Genomic DNA, 15475 nt, shown 5'->3' with positions numbered 1-15475 from the left:
CTCAAATCTGTATTTTTCCTTTTGATGCACATTTTCTGTTGGTTAGACACACCATATGTTGTTCCTTGTAACCCATTTATCCTTACTGTGAAGTTCTCAAAAATTAGTTTTAAAATCCATCTTTGGAAACAATGCTACAGCTGAGTGTGGTGGCTCACACCTGTGAGCTTGGCCCTCAGGAGGCTGGGGTAGGATTGTTGTGAGTTCGAGGTTGGTCTAGATTACATAATGAGTTCCAGGTTAGTCTAGCTGATCCAGTGGCCCCTTGTCTCAAGCAACAGTGAAAAGAAGGAGTATGAAAGGACCAAAGAAAACTTGACATAAAAAGAAGGATGCTTTGTTCCTCACTGAAGAAATCTCATCATGGTAAACAATAACTTTTAGATTGTTATCTGGAGTAGAGATGTCTGGATTCAGTTCATTAGAATTCCAAGTTTCCAAAGAGATTACACAAAATTACCAGGAGCTGTCTTGTTTGCTTTATGTGTTGCACAAGTATTGAACTCATGGGTCTAGTACAAGCCAGGTAAGTGCTCTGCCAGCAAGATACATCTCCAATCTCACCTGTCTACCTCTTATTTTGAGACAAGGTCTCACTAAACTGCTTAGATTAACTTCAAAGTGTATCCCAAGTAGGCTTTGAACCTGATCCTCCTGCCTTCATTGGTAGGACTAGGTGAGATTTTAATTTTCTTTTATGGATAAATAGGAAGCAGCAAGAATAGGTTTTAAACACATGTGTTGTTATTTCTTCTTGAGGAGGACCATGTTTGTTACACGGGCAGCATTAATCAGAAACTGTGGATGGCTCCGTTCTGGAAACCACAGGGAGTATTCCAAGTTCTTCAAACCCAACCAGCCAATGGCATGATAGATTGGCCTCTCCCCTGTATTATTGAAGATGTTTCCAAACATTACATTCCTCAAATATGGAAACTATTCAAACTGAAATTTTATTCTGTCAGAAATTATTTGGTCATTTGTAGTAAGAAATACTAAAAGAGGAGGGGAGGGAGGAAGGGAAAAAGGAAGGAAGGAAGGTAGGAAGGAAGGAAGGAAGGAAGGAAGGAAGGAAGGAAGGAAGGAAGGAAGGAAGGAAAGCAGGCAGGAAGGAAGTAGAGTTGATCCAGTCATAATATAACGTGTTGCTTACTGGTCTGTAACCTAACATATGATTAATGAATACAGAAAATCCTTGGCCACATTCATGCCACACATTAAATACATTGTAGTACAGATGAAAAAATAATGAGATTATCTTCAGAAAAAAGATGTAAGCTCCCAAGTTGAAATTCAGTATCTGTATTTAAAGTATAACTGGGTTTGGTAACAGAAAATATAAACTGGATTTAATTTCTCTTTAAATAATCACCTTAACGTAGATGTCAGCTTTTCAAAGTATAAAGATATATATTATTTACACTGGAGCTCAGACTAGTTTGGAATGTAATGGTCACGATAACATTGATTAGTTGGCAGAATTTTATAAGTAACCAACTAAGGATACATAATAGTGAAAATAATAATAAGAAGAAGTCTTAGCTGCTTACCATTGTATGTGCCAAGGTTGTTAAATGTTTCCCATGCATTATCTCTTAATTATGTCCCATAGTTAATATCAAGAAACAATTGAGTACATAAGTCAATGTTAAAACAACACTTGCCCAAGGGTGAGGCACTGGAAGGAATGAATAAAAGCAAGGAAACCCAACTAGGTGTATTGATTGGTACCTTTGTGTGGTCCCAAAATGGATGCTTTGGGGAGAAATAAGCCTCCTTCCTTGGTACTGGAATCTGAAAACTCCACATGTCTAAGTAAATAACACAAGCTTTGTAAAACAAGACTTAAGAGCAGAATGATGGTGCACAGCAAGGTAAGGCCTTTACTTCCAGGATGCTGGATTAGCTTGCTAAAATGACCATAACACAGTTCTCCTGGTGGCTTAAACAACAGGCTTTCATTTCCCCACTGTGCTAAAAGTTAGCACTTAAAGACTAATATCAACAGCTTTAGGCTCTTTAGAGGATTTTCTCTGTGGCCTTTAGATTACCAAATTCTTACTATGTCTTGAAATGCTCATCCCTTTTGCTTTGGCCCAAATTTCTTCTTTTATAAGACAAACACCAGGCCCATCAAATTGGTTCCTCCTTAATGACCTCCCTCATTTTAATTACCTCTTTACTGACCTTGTCTCAAGGCTAGCTACATACTGAGGACTAGAACCTTAGCGTGTTAATTTCAGGAGAAGAGAACACAGCTCAGGCCACAATAAATGGGATTATAATTGTGGTAGACATCAAAGCACTTGGGAAAACCATATCTATACAAAGTGCAAGCAGCAGTCTACCCAGATCCTTAAATGTGATGGAGAAGCTTTGTCTCATGTCTACTTACCTGTGTTATTCAAATGTCTATCTATTGCCGTTTGACCTCTAGAACATTGTTGATGTTAATGCCTTTAAATTCCTTCTGGATGTGACATACAGCTAAATTTGACCAGCAGAGGCTGAGTGTAGTCTTAAGATTCCACTGGGACCTTGAAAAAAAAAAGAAATCAAATAACGAAAGCTATTTGCCCAGAAGATAAGGTCATTTCTACATTGTTTGAAGAGTACCTAGTTAATGAGAGATGGAAACAATAAAACAGCAGTACACGGTACAAAAATGAAATCATCAGAGATCAAAGCAAAAAGGGAGCAGCAATCAGGAACAGTGGTCGAGCAATCAGCAAGTCATCCTGTTACTAACTTAATTTGTCCATTTATTTAATTTGATTTGTTCGATTTGCTGAGTAAATTAATAGTTGCTTGGAACCACCGCACCTTTAATTAGTTCAAGGCAGTGCGAAATATGTGAAAGCAAGCAGATATCTAGTTTCACCGAAACTGTTCATGAAATCATTTGTTGACATATGTACACTTGACCATTAAGTATAAATTCTCAAGAAATCTGAGGCACAAGAAGTTCAAATTGAGTCTGGTTCCCTGTGCTGTAATTTCAACTAAAATTGCTAAAATGCATGTTGGTTGTTACTTTTGAGAGTGTAGGTGCAGATTTATATGCACCAAAGACCAAATAGTATCTCTTATGACCTAGAAACTGTTTATAGTACTGTCTAAATTATGTCAAGTTTGTTCTCCAATAACAATTCTGTATATCTAATTAAGAAGAAAATAAAATTTAAAAATCTTTGATCAATGCCTTTATTTTCTTTTTACTTATATAACTATAATTATAGAACCACACAGAACCTTTTAATTTGGTGTGTTTACAAACAGGGTCTCACTGTATAGTGGTTGGTGACCTGGAACTCACTCTGTACACCTGTTGACCTCTGACTCACAGTGATCTTCTTGCCTTTGTCTCCAAGGTGCTGAGATTACATGCGTTAGCTGTCTTGCCCTGTTTGACAACTCTCATTCTGTGTTATAATCTAGAAAAGCATTTTATCCTCCCTTTAACATGGAAGCTAGCCAGTACTGAGGCCAGAGACACTCACACTAGAACAACGTTTAACATCAAATGACAAGGCATATCAGAAACCTTCTAAGTGCTACTTTCAGATTCATGGCTATGTGAGTTTCTCTTCCTATGTATTAGTGATGCCCATGGTTGTAAGGTCCAACCTAAAGGCTATATAACAGCTTAAACACATTTCTTTAGCCAAGTGTAGAAAAATCCTGAGACCTGTGAAAATGTTAATGGACAAGCCATTTACAAGAAAAGCCCTTCTGAATATGACAAGGACATGTGGTTTTCTTTGAGTAGTCATTTAATGTCAATATATATGACACAAGACCATTCTATGACCTTAAATAAATTTGTGTAAGTTGGGGAGAGGTGACAGCACATTATAATATTATTCTCTGGCAGCCGAAGAGTTCCTGGTAACAGTAATAATGAAGTGTAAAACAATAATCATCAGTTCCCTTAACTGCTGTGCAATGGTGTGAAAACCCCAGGTTCACACGCTAATGCTCTCTCTCCCCGTGAGGCTAGAAGAGATGAGCACAAAGAGATTGTAAGTGTTTCAAAGGTTACATCTGTGACACAGTTATTTCTCCCACACAGTAGGGCTGAAGTCGTTTTTAAATTATTCACATTCAATCTTAAACTCAGGAAGAGCTACCTACAGGGAACTGACTGTCTCTGTCAGAGTCTATGCTAAGTTTTCCTGAGACAATAAAAAAAATGCTTCAAATTATCAAGACTTTCTCTGGCTACTAGGGACATGAAAAAAGAAGAGCAACAAAATCCAGGAGCCTCACCCGTGCTACTGTAGCTGCTGAAGGTGTCAATCACCCACACAATGCTTATATTCTCTTATACTGGTTCTTTAAAAATTGAACTCAATAAGCATCCCTCCTCTCACACACCCCATGTTGACTATACTTGCTGAAGAAGAAACACCTATGAAAGCAGCAGGAACACAACACAATCAGGGGCCTTGGGGGAGGGGAGGATGGTTAGAATCTGGGGATACTTTATGGTGCAGCTGTTCTAGCCACATGGCCCATGACTGAGGGACAGCATAAACCCAGGAAAGAGATACAAAGATAACAGAGCCAAGACCACTGCACACAAAGAGAAACACTATAGTAACATTAGGTCAGGGACACCACACACTTCAAGACCACAGTTTCTGTGAGAGAATTTTAAGGACTATTAATGGGGTTCCAAGAATAAGTAAGTCCTCAAATCAGAATAAAAGAACTGTCACTAAAATAAGCATTCAACTAGAAAGACAAGAACCGTGTAAGGCTGTAAAAGAAATAAGGACTTGAAAGCAGGACAAAAAATGCAAAACAGGTCTGTGATATAAAGGCACAACATAGAAAAAGAAGGCACTGAGTATTTGGCCATTAAAAGTATTAATACAGCAAATCAAATACTAGAAGCAACAATTCATGAGATTTTCTCCCCCAAGGCAACATAAGGAGTTGTAAATACAAAAAGCAAACTTTCACGGGAACAAATCTTCCAAAATGGATATCATAGTGTATTTCAGTTAGACCATTGAACTTGAGAAAGAAAATTCCTTGGCCAAGAAAAGCTCATTTTCCCCCAAGCCCAGCTACTCCTTTGTAACTGTGATCAGGTCTTTTGGTTAGCCTGTTATGAAAATGCCATCTTCTCCTCAAGCACAGAAGGTGGGTTTGGGGTTACCTGGAACCGGATCCTATAAGGTCAGGGCAGTCATGCATGTGTAGCAAAGTAACAGGGTGTGTCTAGTTAGGGCCTTGATAAAAATACAGATGCAAACTCGCTGGCTTAGAAGGACTTTCAAGCTACTGAAAAGAAAGAAAATAAACAGGGCCATGCAAACGCCATGGAGAAATGAAGATGAATATTGCTGAAGACATAATGTAAACTTACATAGTTTGTGGAAACCCGTGATAGATACGTGGACAAACAGGTAGGTAGGCAGGCAAGCTGGTAAGCGGAGAGACAGAGATAAAGTATGGAATCAATAATCAATAATTGCCAAATTCAGCTAGTTCTAACTTACATGGTTAAGAAATGCCCAGTGCCTAAATATAGAGCCTAGCTGTGTTGTGCTAAGTAACAACACTAGAATGAACGTCAGACTCTGGAGATAAGGCACTTGCAGCTGCAGTGTGAGGGTCTGAGTTCATATCCTAAAAAAGCTGGGTGTGGCCGTAGCTTTCTGCATCGGCAGGGATGTGGAAGTCTGAGAACTAAGGTTTGTAAAACACACGTTTAAATCTTTTATTGTAGATACCGTAATATTACTTAATTTTTGTTGCTAGTATCTACTTCAGCTCTATTTATTTTAATGTTCGGATGCTGAAACATTACCCAAGTGCTGAAACATTTTGTTTATTATTAATATCTAGAGCACACCAGCTAATAATGTAAGGATCTGGGGTAGGGGAAACAAAAGATTGGCTTTTTCACAATTAAGTGTCAGACACAAAATATCTATCAATGGAAGGTTCTCTCCCATTCTCAGTTGACTGACTACTTGAGTACGAAATGGTGTAAGACTTGTTTTGAAGCCTGGCATTGTCTTTCCTGTGGCAGACTTGCTTTCTCCTGCTGCCCTTAGGCCAACAGGAAATGGATTTTTGTTTCCTCTGCACCCATGCATCTCTGAAAACAAGTTATATATTGTGTCACTTAGGTGTAGAGATGGAGCTGCTAATAAAATTTTGCAACAAAAATCTGAAATACCGTTATAAGATACAACGAAAGAAACTCTAATTTTCTGTTCTTAAAGTGTGGTTTACAGAATACATTAGCCTCGAGCAGAATTTGCCGTTGGTAAATATTTACATGGTAAGTGATCAGACACATCTTTTAATTACAAATGATAAGTGGATGTAAAAGCCATCCACGCTAATCTCAGATAAACTTCAGAACCTAGTATGTTGAGTCACAAAGAACATATCAGGCCCCTGAGTACACTGGAGATTTGGGTGAATAATGCTCCACGTTACTCCCAGTATTAAGGGTAAGGTTTAGACTGCTTTGTGAGAATATTTCCAACAGGCTCCGGGGTTGTCCTTTGCACATTTTTTGTCTTGGACACTAGAGGAAGGTTGTTTGCAATCCCTCACATCAAGGGCATGTTTGCAGCAAGGTGTCCATGCTCTGGTTTCCTGTCTTCATCTGGTCTGTAGCTGCAAGGAACAGAAAGTGGCTCAGTGGGCTGATTGCTCCCTTATCACAGAAGACATATCTACCGCCGTTCCTCTACCTTGTGTGGGGAAAACACCAGCTTAGGAAATAGTCCACATCCACTTATAAAAAGAGAGCCTACACTGAGGAATGTAACATAGATAAGAGCATTTAACAGAGGTAAACCATAGCTTAGACAACTTAACCTATTTGTATTCACAAAGCAAATATGGATCGATTGGTAAATGATTGACTTAGATGTGGTCTCACATAGCCCAGGCTGACTCCAAACTTCCTATGTAGCTGAAAACGACTTTGAGCTTCTAATCCTCCTGCCTCCACCTTCAGTTCTGAGATGGCTGTTGTGTGTATGGCACCATGTCCTGTTTATATGGTTCTGGGAATCAGACCCAGGGATTGGTGAACGCTAGGTAAGCCATTTACCAACTGAGATAAAGCTCTAGTTCCCCACATTATATATTTTGGGAAACATAATAGCTAAACTGTTAGAGGATCAGAGGATAATATCTTTTGATACAACTCATTTTGCTATTAAATAGACAGTGATATACTCACTGTGTTTGTGCTCCTGACTGTCCTTCTGGCTCCTTCTGTCCCAGGGGGGCACTTTACCTCGGTGACCCTCTTCCCTGTATCCTCTTTTGTCACTGTTGCATGGGTTCACCCTCTGCTATCCAGGTAGATCACTCTCTAACCAGATCTAATTGTGGTGTTGTTCTAGCTGGATGGGTGTCTGGTACATAGAAGATATCTCATTTTACAAAACTAACTTTATCCTCTTCAAATATTCTCAGTAGAACTCTTTTGTGCCTTTCTCTAATAATGATTCTATGATCTCAACATCTGTTACTTTGAAATGTGTTTTTATAAAGATAATGCCATTATCTCTCTCTGACAAAGAGTCTTAACACACTGTAACACTGATGGATAGCCCCCTTATCTTGTCTTTCTTGTGGTTTGGCACTTGAAATCCCTTCATTTTTCTCAATTCCTGTGAATAAGAAATCTTTTTTTTTTTTTTTTTTTTGTCATTTTCTTCATTTATAATTTTCACTTATATTTTTACCAAAGTTGAAACATTGTGAGAAATGTCTTAAAGCAAGAAAACTATAAGGAAAACTATGTCATTATACCAAGTAAATCTTTGATGCTCTGCCAATGAGGAGTATTTAATAATTTCTGTCCTTTGGACACTATCCCTCTAAAAATTGTTTTATCACTAGCCATCAACTAATCCCTGGTAGAACATCAATTCTCAGTGGCTTAAGTTAGTACTCTAAGAGGTGTTTCTGCTTAAAAAAACAAAAAACAGAACTTGAAACAGAACTTGAGGGGCTTGGGAAATGACTCAGTGGTCAAACACAGTGGCTGCTTGCTCAGAGGACCTGGGTTTGGTCTCCAGTTCCCACGTGGAGGCTCACGGGAACCTTTAAGTACAGTTTCAGAGGATCTGGCGCCCTCTTCTGGCCTCATGGGCAAACAGGCATTCACAGTTGTGAATGTGCAGGCAAATGTTTAAACACTTGAAATAAATAAAAAAAAAATTAAACTCCTTAGAAAATAAATAAGCTTATAATCTCTAGGATCCCCCCCCCAAAACTAAACAAGCGAATCTACATATAGGCTGTGGAAATCACTAAGCACTTTGAATCATGACACACAAGAAGTTGGAGTTTCTCGACCGCTGTGGGATTAAAGGTCTTTGCGGTGGTAGTTAGATCCTGTCTGGAAGGTAATGATCTGGTCAACGATCCATGGCTGGCAATAATACTGTTAGAGTTTAGGCAGGTAGTAGAATTCAAGTGGGTGATACAGAACTGGGTGAAAGTTTGGAAGGCATAAGGCTTATCTTCTTTAGGTTTTCTATACCATGCATGCTCCTTATAGCAAGAGCAGTCTGGATTTTCAGTGCGGAAGAAGCCTCTATTTCGCCCCTCACCACCACCCCCCCAGATTTAACGTCTCCAACTGTGAACATTGGATCAAGAACCAACAATTCATTACCTTCTATTCTGGACCACAAAAGTTGACTCTTAGCATCAAGAAAGGACAGCATGGGAAACATTGGGAATAAGTAGCTCTTGTTAGAACCTAGGGGTGTGGGACAGTTGTGGAGGGGTTGTCTAGCTCTGGGTTCAGTCCTCAGAGTTATCTCAACTGGGAGGGAGTGAGGTTACCAGAGAATTCAATTTGTTTCAAAGATGTTTGAGAATTTATTATACTATCTGATATCACTTACTGTGGGGGTAAATATCATATAAAAACCGAAGATTGTTCTTCCCTGGTAAAGATGTATATGTTAAAACTGAAAAGGTCTTTGTCAGGTTTGTATGTTTCATTATTCACACACGTTGGGTATGGTGATTTTACTATCCACTACATCTCTCCTTTTCTTGGCTTATAAAACTATTTAGGTGGCTTATAAGGTTACAGAGAAAACTGTTCTGAATTTTACATGATGAATTTTCAGTGAGTAAGGGAAGAAGCATCTGAAGATGAATGGCAGCTCAGCAGAACATCCAGACCTGGGGTCAAGTTATTCTTCCTCCTGCCTCTTCCTTCGGGAACACAACCTCTCAGCTGGTACAAGTTCTTCCATCTGTCACTTTAACTTCAGCTGATTTTTTTCCAGTCATAGCTTTTTGTGATCTTAGGACTCGGGTTTCAACAAGGTTGATCACTCAACCAACTATTCTAAATTCCAAATTCCTTTCTAAGAGTTTATAATCTCTTCACTTTTGAGACAAATGTGCCCAATAAAAAAACAGGATGCTATGAATTATCACACTATAGCTTTTTGAGATAGGCAGACAGATAGATGGACATATGATGGATAGAAATAGAAAGATAGTGAAAAGCATATAAAGCACATATAGCGAAAACATATAAAAGAGAAAGGTAATCTTCAAGTAAAGATGGAAGCAGAAAGACAATAACTGATATTGTCTAACTGTACCAAGCAATGAAAACACTAATCTAATTATAGGAATACTAAGACTTTCTCCCTGGAGAGACAGAATAAAGCATGAGTTGGTACTGAGAAAAAGCTGAAGAAATACCTTTTAGGAGTTCTGTTGAATACCAGAAAGATGCCTAAGTAGGTAAAGGCACTTGTCACAAAACTTGACTGCCTAAGTAAGACACACACACCAAATGAATGAATGAATGAATGAATGTGATAATCCTAAGACTTTCTCCCTGGAGAGACAGAATAAAGCATGAGTTGGTACTGAGAAAAAGCTGAAGAAATACCTTTTAGGAGTTCTGTTGAATACCAGAAAGATGCCTAAGTAGGTAAAGGCACTTGTCACAAAACTTGACTGCCTAAGTAAGACACACACACCAAATAAATGAATGAATGAATGAATGTGATAATCCTAATATAATGAATAAATACATGTATGTAATAATACTAATACCTTTTGAAAAAGAACACTGTGACATATGTGCTACAGTGAGCTCTTTGGTTTGCATTATAGGATAAAATAAAATGTAAGTATTTCAAAAGATTCTGAGACATATTGGAAGGTCTTGTATGCCTGACGTCTTACAAATTTAAAAATCAACAGTATTGACTCTATAGTATCCAAAAATAGTATATGTGTATATGATAGGATTAAATTAAGCTTTTAGAAACAAACCAGACATTACAGTCACTCTGATAATTACTTAGAGATGTTGGGTTTAGCAGATAGTTAGGGGGAGGGGAAGGGAAATGAGAAAACATCAATGACTAATCCACAGATCAATTGAAAGGCTCCAAATTGTTTTTGATGTTACAATGGATATAATTTTTCAAGAAATCATAAATAATTCAAAACATATTTCTATTGTTACAGATAATTTTTTCTAAAACATAGAAATGATAACCATTCACAACCACCGACTATGACTGGCTTGGCTTTAGGAAATCTTTATGACCTAATATACAAAGTAATTTTGTAGGAAACAAAAGAAAAAAAAATTCAAGCTCTCCAAGATCTTTAATTTTTTTTTCCTGAAGGGTGACATATTGAAGCAATCTCTGCTAAAAAGGGTACTGATGAAGCCATGGAATTAAAGATGCCATTTCAGAAGATGAAAGAGGAAACTCATGTATCTGAATCAATGAAATGAACAAATGTAACATAACACACATGTTATAATTCTTTATGGGTCTCACACTGTCTGGAATTCCTAATTTATTAAGGTGACTGTGACAGTATTTTAATTCATAAGTCAATCTAGAAATTCAACTTGAGAAAATTTGTTTTATGTTTAAAGACCTCTCTAAAAGTTCAGAGACAGACTGAACTTCAAAGTTTTAGCTTCTAGAGCCGGGTGTTATTTACCTGTGGTCTTTGGTTTATTTAATCTGGGGGAGGCAAACATAAAGCATTCGAGAGAGGATGGAATTTTCTCATACACACAGTGATAAGTCCGAAAACTAACTAACTTCAAACTAAAACTATTGTCAATCTGTTCCTGTGTTCTCTGGGTTGGATATTAATGCAGAAAACAACATTTAAATGTTGGAAATCCAGTTTCTGAAGAAGGGGATGTATTCTTCCTAACGCAAGCCATGTGCCATTTATAGAGTGGGAAAATGTTAGGACCAGCACTGTAAAATCACAGTGAAGCAGTGACTATACCCGGATTGTATGACTGATGTTGCATTTCAACATAATATCATGGTAATATATCATGACTGTTGGCTTAGATTTTTTTAAACCTACTTTTAATAAGTGTTCTCAAATGCTTTGACCCTCCTCCTCTAGCTTACTATCCAAAGGCAGGGAAAGAAAAATGGCAAACAGGACAAGGGACTGTGGACCTGTTTAGAAGTGGTTTGGGGAGGAGATTCCAGTCTCTGCCAGGATACCAGCCGTCCAGTTCAGTATTGTTAGGACACCAAACAGGGATCGGCAGCAGTGGCACGATCCACCAGAAACCGCCAGTCTTTTGCCGAATCTGCAGGAGGAACTAGGACCAGACAGCACACCAGGAGCAGTTCTCTGCTTTGCCTTTCTCAACGAAGTTAAAATCAGCTAAGAAGTAGACATGTGTCCAGTGAAGCTTTGCAAAGCTAGGTGTGCAAGCACGCTGTCACTGTCCGGTGAGTCCCATTGACCCTCTCTCCAAACATCACGTATCCTCAGCAAAATACACACGAATCTGACATGCCCAAAACCTTCTGTCCTTTTATTCAACTCAAATGCAGAAAGTCGTTTTAGTGATGTTACTAACATGTAGTCATATCATTGATTATTTTGATGTGAAAAATGTCTATATCTCCTTAGCAACGTATGTATCCACATGGATTTCTCCGTCTTATGGTTATCAAAAAAGAAACAATGCTATGTATTCTAAACTTATTTCTCCTTGATAGAACAGGGAAAGTAAAATCTTTTGAGTATCATAATTCAGGGTAATTAAATTTAAAATATTTGTATAACCACAAGTTGAAGCTACTACTTAGAATTTGAACCATAAAGAATGTGCATAATTTACATACACTCAACAGGGAAACTTTCAGCAGACCTGAAGAAACATGAGCTAAAGGTTTCACCATCTGCGAACGAAGTAGAAGTAATTCATTGCCAAGGTCGAGAGATTATATTGCGTCACACTGATGCATAGAAGCAGGAAGTTTAAACGGAATATAAAAATACTTTTATTACTTAAAGATGGAGATGAAGTGATTAAAACTAGCAGTAAGGACTGAAGAATGCAACAGTTTAACTCAACAAATGGTTGTGACAAAGTAAATTCAAAAAGTATTTCAGGAGACAAAGATGCATCAAGTGCATGTGCCGTCGAGCAACTAATGTCTCAGAGAGCAAGAGGTATGTAAAAAAGTTCTATACCTGAGTGTAGGAAAGAAACAGACCGACAGTGGGTGCAGGGGCTCACCTAGCTTGGAAGCCAAATAGTGTGATCAATTAAGCCTCAAGGTTTGGGGTAAAGAGTAAGAGAAAGCTCCAGACGCAGTAGTAGAAAATCCGTCTCAGTGTTTACTTTCCCGCCGTCCACTCCCTATGTTCCTGAAGAGACAATGCCTGTTTGGGAAAATACAAGAGGTTCATCACATCAGGGTTTGATTTTATTCCTTGGCAAGAAATGAAGGAAGAGAACAAGGGGCCAGAAACCATGGTAATTAGAGGAGGAGGTTCGAAATCTAAACAATTGTAATAACCAAAGAGAAAAGCTTTTAAATCAATTGTAAATTGAATTTAGGATAATCACGCAGCATCATTTTCCTCTGTATCTTCCAAACTGATCCAGATCTGCCAAACACCGTCCGCAAACTTATCCTGAACATTTGTTTCCACTAGAGAGTGAAAATTGTTTATCTAATCCATCCCATTGTTTGATGCGCTGTCAGGAGCATGGCCTATAGGCCTTGAAATATTCAAAATTCATTTTCAAAGATCTTCCACAGGCATTCCTACTTTGTGTCTAAAATAGCATCTGGGGATACAAATTAAGGAAGTTGGTTAATTATGTCTCAACCAGAGTAAGCTCATGACCACAGAGGGAAAAAAATAATGTGATTGGAGACAAATTCAAGGTAAAGCCTTTATTCCATGTTCTCTGTGTGATCTCATGAAGAAGGGTATGAGACAAACATATGAACAAAATCATTCGGAAGTAGTGCCGATAGGTAACGTTTTACAATAACAGGTGCAGAGCTCAGATCTTAGCGCCTTGACTCGAGCTGTCATTTAGAATGTCAGTCACTTCGCAGGTACCACAGGTGTTCATTTCGTCACCCGACCGACCTTTCTCACAACTCACACTCTGCAAATTTACAAGTATGCAGGAGCTAAGAACCTTGCATGCGTTTGTCTTCTGAAGTCTGCTTAAGCTGAGGTGTTGAGGGACGACCTAGAGAAGGAGACATGGCTGGATTTTCTAGCAGAGTAAATTGTCCATACAATATACTGAAATGTCACCAATTTTAAGTGTAGACACTGGATCTTTTTACAGAGAAGAAAGCAAATGGTCCATACAAAGAGAGTGGAGCTACTCTAGCCCCTGCTCTGCAGATCACCGTGTTTGACCTTGCTAACCTTGAGAATCTATGAGTCCCTGAAGTTAAGCACTATGGAGTAGTCTAAGGGGATGTGACAGGGTCTATACGTACAACATAAACTGTGCATGCAGACCTAAGAGCTCAGTATCCAAAATTCTGTGTAACTCTCCAGCTCCACCTATGGAAGGACTATTTTAGATCTAGTTGTCCTGTAGCAATAAAGCGTATCATTAATAATGTAAATGTCGCTCTATAATTTTTAAGGATTCCAAGGAACATCATAAAACAGCTTGCTTCCTCTCAAGAAGGAAGTAACGATGCATTTATTTTGACAGATGATCTCTTTCCAAACACTAGTTGTAAATTAGTCACTGTTTCCCCAAGGCAAGCTCCTATTTCTCCCAAACTAGAGAAGACAGTTTTATTTGCGATCCCACATGTAGTTTCAGTGTCAGCATTGTGTTCCCAAAGTGGTGGTTTTAATGGGAGTCACCAATGACTACAGTGGCTTAGAATGAACCTGTTTAAGTGATGGTTCAACCTCCAGGGCTCATGGAGCAAAGCTGACTCTGAGTTGCTTCATTTTAATTTCCCAGGGAGATGGATATTTGTGCCTAAAAGGAAACTGCTCTACAGGTAGTATATTTAATATTGAGATGCACTTGGATTGAGTGACCTCTTGGATTTCTGCAATGCCCTTCGGGCACTTGATTCCAGCAAAACTCTCTCATTTGCTCCATGTTTTCTGAATGGTCCCTCAGAATGAAGGGACTGAAAAAATAACTAACAAAAAAATCTTGGTAGCTGGGATGAATTACTTTCATTCCTAGAGGTATACAGAAGGGGACTTTCTATTTCATTTTCTGAGGGAGGGCATGCACCAATAAGAACTATCTTCTGTTATCCCTTTCTGCATGAAGGCTTCCTACTAGAGATGGCTCTGAATATTCCTAAGAATGTGCCTTTATTTTTAATGTCCTTTCTATCTTAGAGTGTATGAGTCTTCTTTGTCCTTTTCCCCCATGCCCGGAAGAAGAGGCATGCCTATTCGTCATCACCTCACTGAAAAGGGCTTGAGAGTGCTTGTCTTTCTCAAGTATTACAGACAGCCTCCTCCCACTGACATCCCAGAACTGCTTCCTTGTAGGAGAGTAGTCTTTGGCTCTGCAGTCTGACATGGCTGCATCAGAAACGAGGGCAGAGCCTACCATTTGCTGCTGGTCCTGCAACAATTCAGAGATAACAAGCATTTACTACGGTGGGTTTAGTGATCTCAGTGATGAGGGAAGTACCAGTAGGCGACAGCCAGTGCAGCCATGGGTATCACAGAGATCAGGAAAGAAGAGTAATGGTAGACAGAGACACAGGACTCTGGGCTCACATCAGAAATAAGCATCGTTTTATTTTTCCCACTGTTCTTTATATGCTGTTTAGCTATAGAGATAGTACTACCAGCATGGTTTGACCACCCCACTGACATTCTTCCTAGGTTTTTTCTTCAGCTCAGAGTTTTCTGTACATGGGACCAGATCTGGGTCAAGGTTTATAGCCAAGGAAGGAACTGCAAACTTCATGGACCCGAGCATCAGGGGCTTAGCTGAGGCTTCCCTGAAACAAGTAGGGAACAGAGCTGACTGTTCAACTACCACAGTGTAGACCCAGAATTCTACCCATCACATGCTAACTCATCATGTTTTTATCAGTACCTATCATTATCCCGTGACATCTTCCATTGTCAGACACTATGGTCTTCTCACCTCACAAGGAAAAATAATCATAAATATTTTTAAGCTGTT

Source organism: Micromys minutus (genome assembly GCF_963924665.1).
Source record: "Micromys minutus genome assembly, chromosome: 4".
NCBI lineage: Eukaryota > Metazoa > Chordata > Mammalia > Rodentia > Muridae > Micromys > Micromys minutus.
Note: the sequence above shows the minus strand (reverse complement) of the source record.